At 33.6% G+C, this 12,497-nt stretch overlaps 1 long non-coding RNA gene across 2 annotated transcripts in view; it reads left to right on the top strand.

Moving 5' to 3' along the window:
* Nucleotides 1–227: 227 nt before the first annotated feature.
* Nucleotides 228–12,497, top strand: part of LOC104874795 — a 36,967-nt gene continuing 24,697 nt past the window's right edge. The window contains exons 1-3 of one of the 2 annotated variants that reach the window (XR_783874.1): nucleotides 228–326; nucleotides 5,199–5,296; nucleotides 11,373–11,529. This is a non-coding gene — a long non-coding RNA (uncharacterized LOC104874795). Of the gene's footprint in view, nucleotides 327–5,198; nucleotides 5,297–11,372; nucleotides 11,530–12,497 lie in introns of those variants that run through there. The other variant, XR_783875.2, reaches the window with a different exon arrangement.

Genomic DNA, 12,497 nt, shown 5'->3' with positions numbered 1-12,497 from the left:
TCAATTTACTGCTAATATAAAATGCCTCTATAAGAACAAATGCAGTTCATTAACTGTAACAGAATACAATGGCTACTAGTTCCAATGTTCTAGAAGCAGAATTTGGGAACAGTGACTTAGGCATATAAAATATATTGAGGGAGTGCTTTCGGGGGAAACAGAGAGGGATTAAGATCAGGGCAGCATCGGGAGTTAAATGAGAATATGCTTTTCTCTGTGGAGTCCAACTTCAAGCCTACAATATAAGAATACATATAGAAAATGTATTCACATACAACGGAGTACTACTCCATCATGTACTACTCCAAAGGATACTCAAGGCATTGGTAGGTAAATAGATGCACTTCAAAACAATAATATGAAGTGAGGTAAATCAGTCACACAAGTTTAAACATAGCATTATTTCTCTTATATAAGAAATCCAAGATATAGATAAAGAGCAAAATAAGGGACAGATAATAGAAAGAGGGGGATCTTTCTTCAAATTGAAGGGGAGCAAGACATGGAGAGAATGAGTGAAGGAAGGAAAAAGGGATTTTTAAAAAGAAAGAAACTCAAAAAAATGGATATAGAGATTTTTCAAATGGGAAGGGGATCAAGAAATGAAGGATCCATATAGGGATGGGAGGGAAAAGCAACAAAAAAAGTATTAACTGTGTTATGTGCATGTACAATCTTCCCACCATAAATGTAAGAATTATGTATTATAAACATGAACTAATAAAAACAAAACATAATAAATTAGACAAATTGAGGTATTCCATAATTTTAAGATACATCTTTGAATTTTAAGGGTTACAGTAAAAATAATAAAGTGTATTAATAATCATTCTAATTCTAATTACACATTAAAAGTATACATATTAAAAGAGTACTCAGGATTATGTCCCCAACACTTTTCCTTTTAAAAAAGGAAATAAAAGGGCCAGGGATTTAGCTCAATGGTTCTGTCACCTCCCTCACAAGTTCAAGGTCCCAAGTTTGTTCCCCAGTACCCCTGTTAAAAGGGCGGAAATAAATAAGCACTATTTTGCATGTACTGGATAAATAAAATATATTACTAAAACCCATTTTATCTGTTTCTTTTTACCTTTTTTCCATATGATTTTTGTTAGACAACAGTGCTCTGAAGCAATGTTCTTTAATAGACCATTTGTATAAAGATGGAAATGTGCAACACCTACACTGGCATCTGCAGTAATCACGGCCCAACACAACCAGTGAGGCCATGAAAACTAGCTAATGAGATACGAAAACAGAAAATTTTACTTTAAGTTTATTTAAATATAAATTTAAATATCCACATGTAGCTAATGGCTACCATAAAAGACAATGCAATCAGCCATAACACTGCAGAACTGATCACACCTCAAAGTCAAGAGAGTTTGGATTTCTGACCTTCTGTCTCAGCCCATCATTGGCTGAGGACTTTTATATTTTGACAAGTTATCATTTTAGTGAAAGGCAATTCTTGGGTGAAACTTCTTTGATCAATTGCCATTCAACTTGTATAGCTGCATGCGCATGAGGCAAATAGCTTGGTAAAGGGAAAATAGGCAGAATGTTAACGATTTAGGAAGAAAATCATGATAAAATAATACACACCTCAGTAGATAAGTCCTCACATATAACACCACTAGAAAATACAGAATATTTAGACATCAGCATGTATTCACTGAACTGTTATAAATGTAACAGGTACTGATGTAGGAAGACAGAAGTAGATTGGGAGTTCAAATAAAGCAAATGTTGTGCTTTAAGTAACATAATTTTCTAAACATAGCCAAATCTTGGGGAAATATTGAACTTAATAAAATATACTCTTTAAAAAGTTAGTAATTAGATTTTTAAATGTTTAGTCTATAAAAATGTTCTTTGAATAAAACAGGTTCTAGGATTAGATAATTATAAATACAGCTTTCACCCCTAGAATATTTAAGATATTTCAAAACTGAAGAATATTAGTATTATTTTCATATTGGGATTCTATCTCTACCATGACAATTAGCAACCCTAGCCAACTCACCAACGCCAGTATCCCCCATGCACAGCTATTAGGATGGACAAAATTTTCCCAACAAATTTTCAGTCTTTCCTGATATTTTCAAAGTATTTCCAAGGTACAGTACAACTCTATTGTGAATATAGGTATAGGCAAAGTAATCTTAGGTAAGTGAATTGAATGAAATATTTCACAAACTCCACTTAAATTTCAAGGACTTTCTAGAAAACCTGGCTAGCCCATGCCCTTGTGTACACACGCACATGCACACACACACACACACACACACATTTGAAGAGGTTGGTGAGGTTTAGGAAAAGTATAGAACTAGTATAAAAATACAAAAACTGCCAAAATGCTACACAGCAGTATAAGTATATGCATATTATTTTACCACTATATATGAAATCCTATTTATTGATCTGTTACACTTTCATGTCTTTTATAATACAATTATACAATTATATAATTCATGGTTGCAAAAATTCCATATATTATTTAAAAAGAGTGCCAAATAGGACATAATGATCTTCTAATATTAAGGACAGAACTACAAAATGGACAAAATTAAAAGAATGATAAAGATCAAAATAAATTTATGCAGAGAAATGCTTTTCCTTTTCGTATTACTTTGTAGGCATTTAAATTAGCCCTCCTTCTTATGTTCAACATTCATACAGTTTTCCATGAAAGCTCTCTGGTCTTAGAGTAAAAAATAATATGGCTTTTCTCTTTTGAATCCAGTTTATCCTATATGTCATAAAGAATAAAATTTGATCAACTCTCATATTCTACACCCTTGAGTTTTCCTGAAAGAAAACAGTGAGCAAATAGTTCAGGCCTGGAACGAAAACAAGGTTATCATTAGGCAGATGATTGAAGAAAAATGTAATGGAATATATACTCCACACCTAACACCTTTCACAGACTTTATACTTGCCCTAAAACCTGAACATGATGAAAAAGGCTTTTAGCTATTGTATATATTATTTTCTTGTTTAAGGTGAAATAAGGATGCAGAGGCATCTCAGCAGGCAGAATTATCCAGAGAAAGTTAATTTATTGAGAAATAATTGTTAGTGATAATTATACAAACAACTATCCTGAGAAAAAGATACCTACCATTAAAATTACCTCCTTTTCTTATTCTCTGAACTTCTTTCCCTGCATCTTCTTAGCTTAAATTTGTAAAATTTTATTCATGCTTTCAGAACCATTTAACTTTTCCTTTGCCTCCTCATTCAGTTTTTGCTACATATCTTTCCATTTTGATCCTAGAAATATTGAACATGTTACTACTCTCTTTAGTTACTCCAGAGAGGAAAAACTATAAAATATGCATCATACCAAATGTAAATTATATAAATTATCTGGATGGTGACAAAAGTCCTTAAAAGTTTGCTGTGCCCTGTAGTTCCTTCTTTCCACTATTCTGTACAACTTTGTGTGCTTGATGTTTGCAAATTCTAAAAAGACAATTGGAAGTACAGCATAAGAATATTCTAGATCCTCTTTTAGTTATGAACTTATGGTTAAACTGACATACTATTTGTTCCCAAATCATAGCAGTACTATATCATTTTATTATTCTTTGTCTTTTAAACATAGCAAACTGGAATAACCTGATTTGTCAGTTTTCTTCAAGAGTCTTCACTTTTCCTCCCTGCTGTGGAGGAGGATCTATATGACTTACATATTTAAAAGAAATATTGATTGGGGCATGAAAAGGAAAGTATTCAAGTGTCAAGAGGATGTCATAGTGAGATAGGGGATTGGATGTAACAAAGCTGGCTGGAGAAGTAGAAGAGACTCATTAATTATAAAGATCCCAGAAACATGCACAGAACAGTTCCCAAAGCCCTGCACAAAGCCTTTTCAGGAGAACTGGAGCAGGTTTTCACTAGAACGGCCTCTACCAGATGTCAACTGTGGGATCCCATCATCACCTCTCAGGACCCGTGTGTAGACATTTTCACAAGTTTTCTTGAGATCTGGCTAATATTTAAGGATGCAGGTGCCACAAGGAGCTTCCTATTATAACTTTCTTCATAGTAGCCTGCCATGCTTTCTTCAGGATGTCTTTTTATAATGCTTTTTTTCCCTTTTACTCTGCCCAAACTTGCCCTCCAGAGCAAGTTTTTTTTCCCTCAGTTTTCACTTACTTTCTAGAATAAACTTGGCCATTGCTTTTTGTTCATTTTGTTCAATTCCTTTTTGCAAGATGAGAATCTGAACTCTAACTTCAGAGGGCGAGGAGAGCAACCCAGAACTGGGTAACATTTAATTGGCAAGACAATTTTAGAAGGAGCTACGTGCTAAAATAGAAGACAGCTGTTCAAAAGAAGGGTATATTCTGAGACAAACATTTAAAATTTAGAGGCAAATACTGTAAAGATATGTCTAATTTACCTGTTTTACTCCCAAAAATGATTTTTATAATTCTGAAGTAATGTTGGCTATTAAAATATCATATACAGTAAGTTTAGGAAACTACTGTTAAAGCTTACCTTAGATGAAAGTTTTAACCTCCTTTTATACAAATTTTAATCATACTATGTTACTTTGGAGTTAGTCCAAAGATGCCCTTCTCCCCAGTTCACGTAGTATCTCAAAAAGTTCCATAAAATCTCCTAAATTTCTTAAACCAGACTATGCTCTTATTCACTTAATTTCTCCAGGACTCCGAAGAGACTATTACTGCAAATGTAACCTTAGAATCTGTTGTAAAGTCCGCATTTACTGAATCTTAGTGTGTTTATTTATGCTGTTTTTCTTTACCTAGAGTAGTGTTGGGACTCCTAATTACCAATCAAAGCACTAAAAGTTATTTGAAGATTGACCAAGTGTTGCTTTTTTCTTTATGAGTTTAATACCAAATAAGGGAAATAGTTTCATTCTAAGAATTGGAATTTTTGTTTTGTTTACCTCATCAATATCTAGTTTCAAAAAATATAAATGAAAAATCCTTGAAGGATTCAAAACCAAAGGTTAAATATTGAAGTTATCCCTTCTCTACTTTTCTTTGTAAATTTGTCTGGATTTTTTGTTTGTTTGTTTTCTGTTTTGTTTTGTTTTTTGAGAATATACCACTCATGTTGTTTGCTAAACAGTTCATCTGGTGGTTTGTCTGTGGTTGCCAAACAATAATCCCTAAATCCTTGGAATTTTTCAAATGACATCTACCTTTGTTATTCAGATTTAGCTGTTTACCATACCCTTGTTTTGCTAAAGAAGTGATTGAGGATATGGACCAATGGAATTGTCAAGCCAAGAAAAGAATTATTTGCTGAGAGGGTGAGTGTGTAGAACCACTTTTCTTGCCTACATAGTGATTCCCAAATTAAAACCTTAGGAGAGCTCAGAGGAACTTCCCAGTTAGTGAACAGGATGTACTAGGTAGGGGTTCCATGGGTTTTTTTTAGTCCTGTGAGTCATTCTAGTGAATTATCAAACCTAACAGGGATATTCATGAGAAACTGAATTTGTAGCCCTTTAGTGACATTGGAAATGGAGACTTGAACCCTTAATTCATGAGATCTGGGGGAATGCCTGGTGGTTAGGGCAAGCAGTGAAGTGCAGGAGAATTAGTGTGAAAATACTCATCCTTCTCTACAAATCTGATTTTTCTGCCTGCATATTGCTTCTTGACTCTCCCATAATTTTGGTTTACATGACATTTTGACTGGAGAGACACATTTCTAATGTTATACACTCTTTTTTCTTTTGAGGTATAAAGTGCCAAAACTCACATTCTATCCATTGTTATCAGAAACAAACTTCAGAGGTTCCTGTCAAATTTTTGATAAATTTTGACTAGAAATAGATTAAGATTATGTAAGGAGTTATTCAGAAACATTTCAGAGATGAAGGTTTTTTTCCTGTGCTTCCCACAAAGTTCAAGTTCCAAAGATTGCACCTGCACATTTAGTCATCCAATTTTTATCCCCAGTGTTTTGAAAATAAAAACAAATTTCCTGTTTTTCCAGGTGAAAATGAATTTATTCAGCCTATCAAAACCCCACAATGTAATCTAAAATTGCTACTGTTTGCTGACAATCAAGCATTTTCTACATCAGTAAATTTTTAATGCTCTTAGCTCTAAATTAAACCTTCTTCCCTTGGGAGATCGACTCCACTTATGTACAAATGTGCCTTCTAGGATGAGCCACCTACTTCTTTGTGTTCAACAGAATCAAAGTAGAATATTTCTCTTATCAATGGAAAAAGTGGGAAACAAAAACTTTTAGTTTAGTAAATTACAAAGGAATAACATTTTAGTCCATTCTATATTTCCAAAAATTTAATTCAAAGAGTTTTGTGACTGTTTGAATGCACAAATAGGTCTTAAGATAAAGTCCAATTGAAATGTGAATATATAGGTGCTTTGATCAAGTAGCTAGAGAAAGTCAAAACTATCCTGATATAGCATATACTTCAACACACATGACTTTTGAGTTCATTTCCTCATAATTAAATGTTTAATTTTCTTGGGTTAGAATTCAGACACACATACAGAGAAGACACAGACACACACACACAGAGGGAGAGGGAGAGACAGAGACAGAGACAGAGACAGAAACAGAAGAGGGAGAAAAACATGATTGGCCTAGCTTGGGTCACAAGAACATTCTGGATTCAATGAAAAGTGAACAATAGATAGGTAACTGTATGGCACCTTCTCATTCCCAAAGACTTTAATGTGAGAACTCAACATGATACAAACTACCAGGCAAAAATTATGAGTACTATTGCACAAAGACTTATATCATAATGCATTTATTATTGGTATTACAATTTACTAATTTTTTATAAGAAAATTGGTCATGTTTATGATTTAAGTGAGAATGTTCTACACTCCTGACACAATGAAGGACCCATGATAGATGATTAATAAATCACTAATGATGCCCAATGAAGTGTCTCATGGCTATGATCCCAGAACTCAGAAAGTGTAAAACAGGATGATTCCAAGCTGAAACTCAAGCTGACCAATTTATCAAATGAGCAAGACCCTGTATAAATTTTTTTAAAAGGTTGGGAATGCATCTCAGTGATAGGACCCTAGGTTCAATTCCCAGAATTGTAAAAAGTAAAATAAATAATTTATGATAAAGCATTATGAAAATTAGATAATAATTAAATTTTTGTTCATGTTGTGGGATTTGGAGATGGTTATGAAAAAATAGATCTGGAAAATAAAGAAAATTAGTAACACATTTGCAGTCAAAACAAATACTAAAAATTGTTTTGATTTAATGTAAAAGAACCCCAGCAACACAGTAAGAGACTGAGATACAATTGCTGGGTCAGTATTAACTATAAAATTTTCATATCTATTATCATGTTGTCCTGTGAGGTTCTGTTTTTTATTGTATATGAATAAGGTAAGAAAACAGATTTCAAGTTATACTTACTGATTTAAATCCCTATACAACACAATTTGTATTGTCTGTGTATGATAATTTCAGTGGTTTAATTTACTAGTAAATACCAGTGTTCTAGGAACATGGAAGTGGAAGACATTAGAAAGGAATATTTTTTTATGTTATATATATATCCTGTACTTCAAAAAGCATTTTTAGTCATATTATTTCATCCTATCCTCAGATATATTCCATCAAAACTTATTTAAGCATTCAAGAGAATGTATTAGTTGAACAACTGAATGGTTAGCTGCAGGTATAATGCAACAGTTTTGATAAGTTAATTCTCTTCAGAGTGACATGGTCACTATGGCTTATCCTGTCTACACCCTGAAGGCTCACAACATGATAAAAAAATTCTTAAAACCAACCTTCCAGGGCATGAGTCTAAATCGGGTCGCATCCATGAACTAGCCACAGCTGCCTAATACAATACATTGATTTTTAAATCATTCTGTTTGCTGCTCTCTAATAATACAAAAATATATAAAAGAGACTCTGAAAAACTTCAGGAAATTCCAGGTACCAATTATAGAATTTAAATTAGTGAAATATGGCAGCAGGAGAGACTAATTCCTTCAACAAACATTTATTGCCCACTACATGGGGTAGACACTTATAGTAACTGGGCCTACAGCACAAAATAATCATCAGTGTCTATAGTTTTCATACAGATCAGGTGGGGTGGGGAGATAGATAATTTAATGTGAGAATAGATTTTTATTTCTATTCTTCAAGATTTCAAGGAATAGACAAATTCATTGAGGTTGAGTTTCATATTCTATGTCACATTTCCTATCTGATTTACTACATTTCAAATTCATAGGTGACTTGTAGCCAACAAGCTATGCTAAATGTGATGGTATATATACATAGCACTGAAATGTAGATCAAATTCAAAATGGAGAATGATTCCAAATAGAGTTAAAATGTTTATATTTCTAGCTGTATTAGGAAGTTATTAAAAATGATAAAGCACTTTAAATTTCTACATAGACACTATAATTTAGTTTACACTATTGTTAGTCTAAATTGTTTTTTCTTATATTTAATATTATTTATTCTGAATAATTTTATATTTGGGCTTTTTTGCCACATATAACCATATATCTCATAGACAACAGTGACATGATTTTATAATTAAAGCACCTTCTTTAACGCATCTTATCTTGTCCAGGGAATTCTTGAACAGAAAAACAAAAAAGACAGATAAGGTTGTTGTTTATATGATGAACTTCCTAGGAAACATTTTAACAAATATGAAATTGCTCAAATTTTAAATAGACAATATAAAAATGTGTTTATTCTCCAGCCTAAAATCCAAGACTACTTAAACTCTCACAACTTCCATATCTCCATATGCATTGATCCTTGATTATAACATGAACCATATAAAAATCAAGACCTTACCTTCGAAGTTGTACCTAAACTGGACTCCATACATTTATAACTGTTTTGACTTTGACCTTCCTACCTAGAGATGTTAATGGTGTCCTATCCTGCCATAAAGAAGGATACATTTAAGACATTTGTAGGAAAATGGTTGTTCCTCAAGACCTAACATTAAGTGAAATAAATCAGATATAAAAGCTTAAATATTATATGTTTTTTCTCATATGAGAAATATAAAATATAAATAAAGAGAAAAATTACAGTTACATAACAGGAAGTAGGGAGATAGCAAAAGGGGAGGGGACTAAGAGTTAGAGGGAGCAAGAGGAGAAGAAGGAGAAAAAGAAGAATTAAGATGTGTTATGTATATGTACCAACTCCATAAGAGGAATATAGTCATTATGTACTGCATAAATGTACTAATAAAAAACTTAAAAAGATAATTATCTCACTTACCACTTTTTCTTCAAGAGATGGTTTTGGTGGTATGTTGTTGGAACTGGAATTCAGCAGTTTAGCCACTGTGATTTTAATACAGAAAACCTACAGGCAATTGTTGAATGGATGGATGAATGATTTATAGGTTCTTTCAAATTCCAAATAGGTCACATTGCATAATATTATACTTTAACTACAAAAGTTCTGCAGCAAATTAACAATCATCTCAATAACACTCTACAGCCTATATATCATTTTCAAATGATTTGTACTGCCTTCGTAAAGAATGTTTTTTAAAATTCTGAAGACAGAAAAAAAAAGGCAAATAATTTGTTGAAAAAGAATAGAAAGAAAATTGACCAAATTGACTATTCATTGATACTTGATGAGAAGTAATATGTCCAGGACTACCAATTTAGATTTTTTTTGAAGTGTTTTCTGATTAAGCATAGAAAGTCAGTTTTTTAAAAAACACTCAAAAGGTTCTATGCATTTTAATACATCATCAACTGTGAGTATAAAACCTCTGTAGAAATTCATGCAATAAAAAGAAGTATCAGAAACTCAATCTAATATGCAAGGAATATTTATTTTAAATGTTTTGTCCTATTTAAGTAAATGTAAGTAATGGCTTGTCTTACTATTCCTTAAGAAATTATCTTCCTAAAATGCAAGTTGACTTGTGTTTGTTTATTTTATTTTTGTTTGCTTGTTTTTTTAATTAAGTTCATTGGTACTTTTTAGGTATACATTACCCTTACATTCATCTTTGGGATATTGTACCTTCATATTATGTAACTTGGTTCTGATTTTTTCCCCATTCCCCTGACTTCACTTCACCCCCTCCATCCTTCCCTATTTACAAAAAATGTTTAAATGTTAATTTCCCATGATTACATCTATCAAATTCAAGGATTGGAACTCAAGATTTAGAGTCCCAGTCAAGGGTTTCTTTTCCAAGCAAAGAATAATAGCAGTGGCTATTCTGTCTTACATAGAGAAATAATGTAAATAGATAATGCCTAGGGTCACAAACATTATACATTTGATTAGTCAGAGTCCTGATATCCCATAGGTCTCACATATGGAGAAAAGAAGAAATCAATGAAAGGCTGACAAAAATCCGTGCCAGTCTTTTAATTCCATCTCCAGTCTCTGCTTTTGAGAGAAAAGGACTTTTTCCTTGCACAAGGAAGGGAAAACCACAACTGCATCCTAAGGCAAAATATTCAAACAGACAAGAATAGTTCAGATGGAAATTAAGGACAAAAGGTAGCTTGGTGATTTGGGGCTTACTCCTACTGGGCGTTTAGACAGAATAGATTGTGAAGTGCTTTTGCAGACAACAAAGCCCTATAAAAATGCCAGCCCATTAATCATGGATGATTTTAATTACTACAATATTGATTAGTATAGCAACTATGCAAAATCTAAACAAGACAGTGTGCTTTCCTGAGCTTGCTTATTTTTTTCTCCTCTCTGTTTCATGAACAGCTGGCTTAATCAAAGCCTATTTTAAGATTTTTTAAAAAAAAGAGCAAACATGAATAAAATAAAGTTGAAGGTTGCAGAGGGCCAAAATAAGAAGTTATTGAAGACAATGGAATTTAGTTTCTTTTACAAAAGTTAGCACCCTCAAAGAATATTTTGCAAAGTATTATGCCTCTAGGGAATTATTGCCAATTTCTTATAGTAAAGGCATGACTTTTTAGCCCACAGGTTAAATACTGTATCTATGGTAATTTCAAAAGATATATATTTTTTGCTCTTTTGAAGTACATATGTAATCATGTACTATACGGCCTATCCTCTCTTCTTTTGTGGAAATACTATCTTTCCCTACATGATTTAAATACAAATGACAGAAAAAATCATTCCATGACTTCCAGGGAAATAATATGCGTGACAAAATATTATCAGTTACCCCATCCCCACCACCCTGGGCCTCCCAGCAGCAAAGTGTGGACTAGTAAGGATGAGCAAAACTGCATCGAGCTAGGCTGCTACTATACCTCCACCAATCCAAGCCTAAAAGCAGTGAGGAGTGAAGCTATGTTGGAGCCCCACCGCACCACCCTCTGCACCCCACACACACCTCTGACCTCCTGGTTGTGTAGGTACCTGGATCCACACCACAGAGACACAGGAGGTCATAAGATCCCATTGTCCTGAGCTTCAGAGATAGAGCAGAAGTGAACAACAGAAAGAGGGCCACTCCCAGTCTCCTTGAAGAAAATTGAAGCCTACTAGAAAAGTGAAGAAAATCTCTGCAAAAAAGGCACACAAGACCACCATGGTTGGTAAGTTGCAGGGATCGCCACATTCCATTGGAACTTAGACTTCAGAGGAAGGGCAGCTGGAACCTGCAGTAGAACATCACATAATTTATCCTTGAAGGATGTCAGAGAGCTCAACCTGGGCCTTGCAGCCAGAAATCAGCTTGAATCTCAGGGGTCTGCTGCTGGCTTCCTGAGACTAGCTGACTTAGATCTGCACACTACTGCCCATGTTGGCTATTGTGATAGCAGAGACATACCCTGAAGGAGGACTTCCATTTTTACTTTTTAAATTATTTTTTCTTTTCCTCTTAGTTTTAATTTTTTATTTCTTGTACTCTATTCAAATTATCCCTTTGTCTTGCTTCTTTTCTTCTATTTTCTTTCTCTCACTCTCTCACTCTCCCACATTGTTCTTCATCTCCCTTTTTGTTCTTGCTCCTGCCCTAATTCAGATTTCTTCTTTCATTTTCTTTTCTTCTCTATTTTTCCTTCTCTCAATTGTCATTAGGTTCAAAGGAAAATGAGTACAGTTTCTAGCTTCCCTAATGCTGTTAGGTTGTTCTATTCTTTGTTTTTCATTCTGTCTTATCCTCTTTTATCCAACAGTTTCCTAGCATGTGCATGATCTCCCTGTGTCCTCTGGCCTCACTTTCTAATCTTCCCTATCCTACTACCTATTGATCCCTCTCTCCCCACCACCTTCTAAGTCCCCATTCTGAAGTGTAAAGTTGCTATATGTAAGAGTTTTTTCACTATAAACATATTTTGGCCAGTCTTCAATTTTGATTTAATTCACACAGTTAGAGGTGACAGATTGATAACTACCACAAGCTGTCATTTTCTAAGATTGTTATTGTGTTACTGATTGTATCACTTTAGGTAAGGTGTTGTGTTAATCTAATCAGTTGTCTTTCCTGGTGTTATGAAAATGAGAGTGTCTCAGAGTCATTAGAGACTGAAAAC

Source organism: Fukomys damarensis, unplaced genomic scaffold, assembly GCF_012274545.1.
Source record: "Fukomys damarensis isolate Sample0158 unplaced genomic scaffold, DMR_v1.0_HiC HiC_scaffold_16, whole genome shotgun sequence".
Taxonomy (NCBI): Eukaryota; Metazoa; Chordata; class Mammalia; order Rodentia; family Bathyergidae; genus Fukomys; species Fukomys damarensis.
Note: the sequence above shows the minus strand (reverse complement) of the source record. Positions and strands in the feature narration are given on the sequence as shown.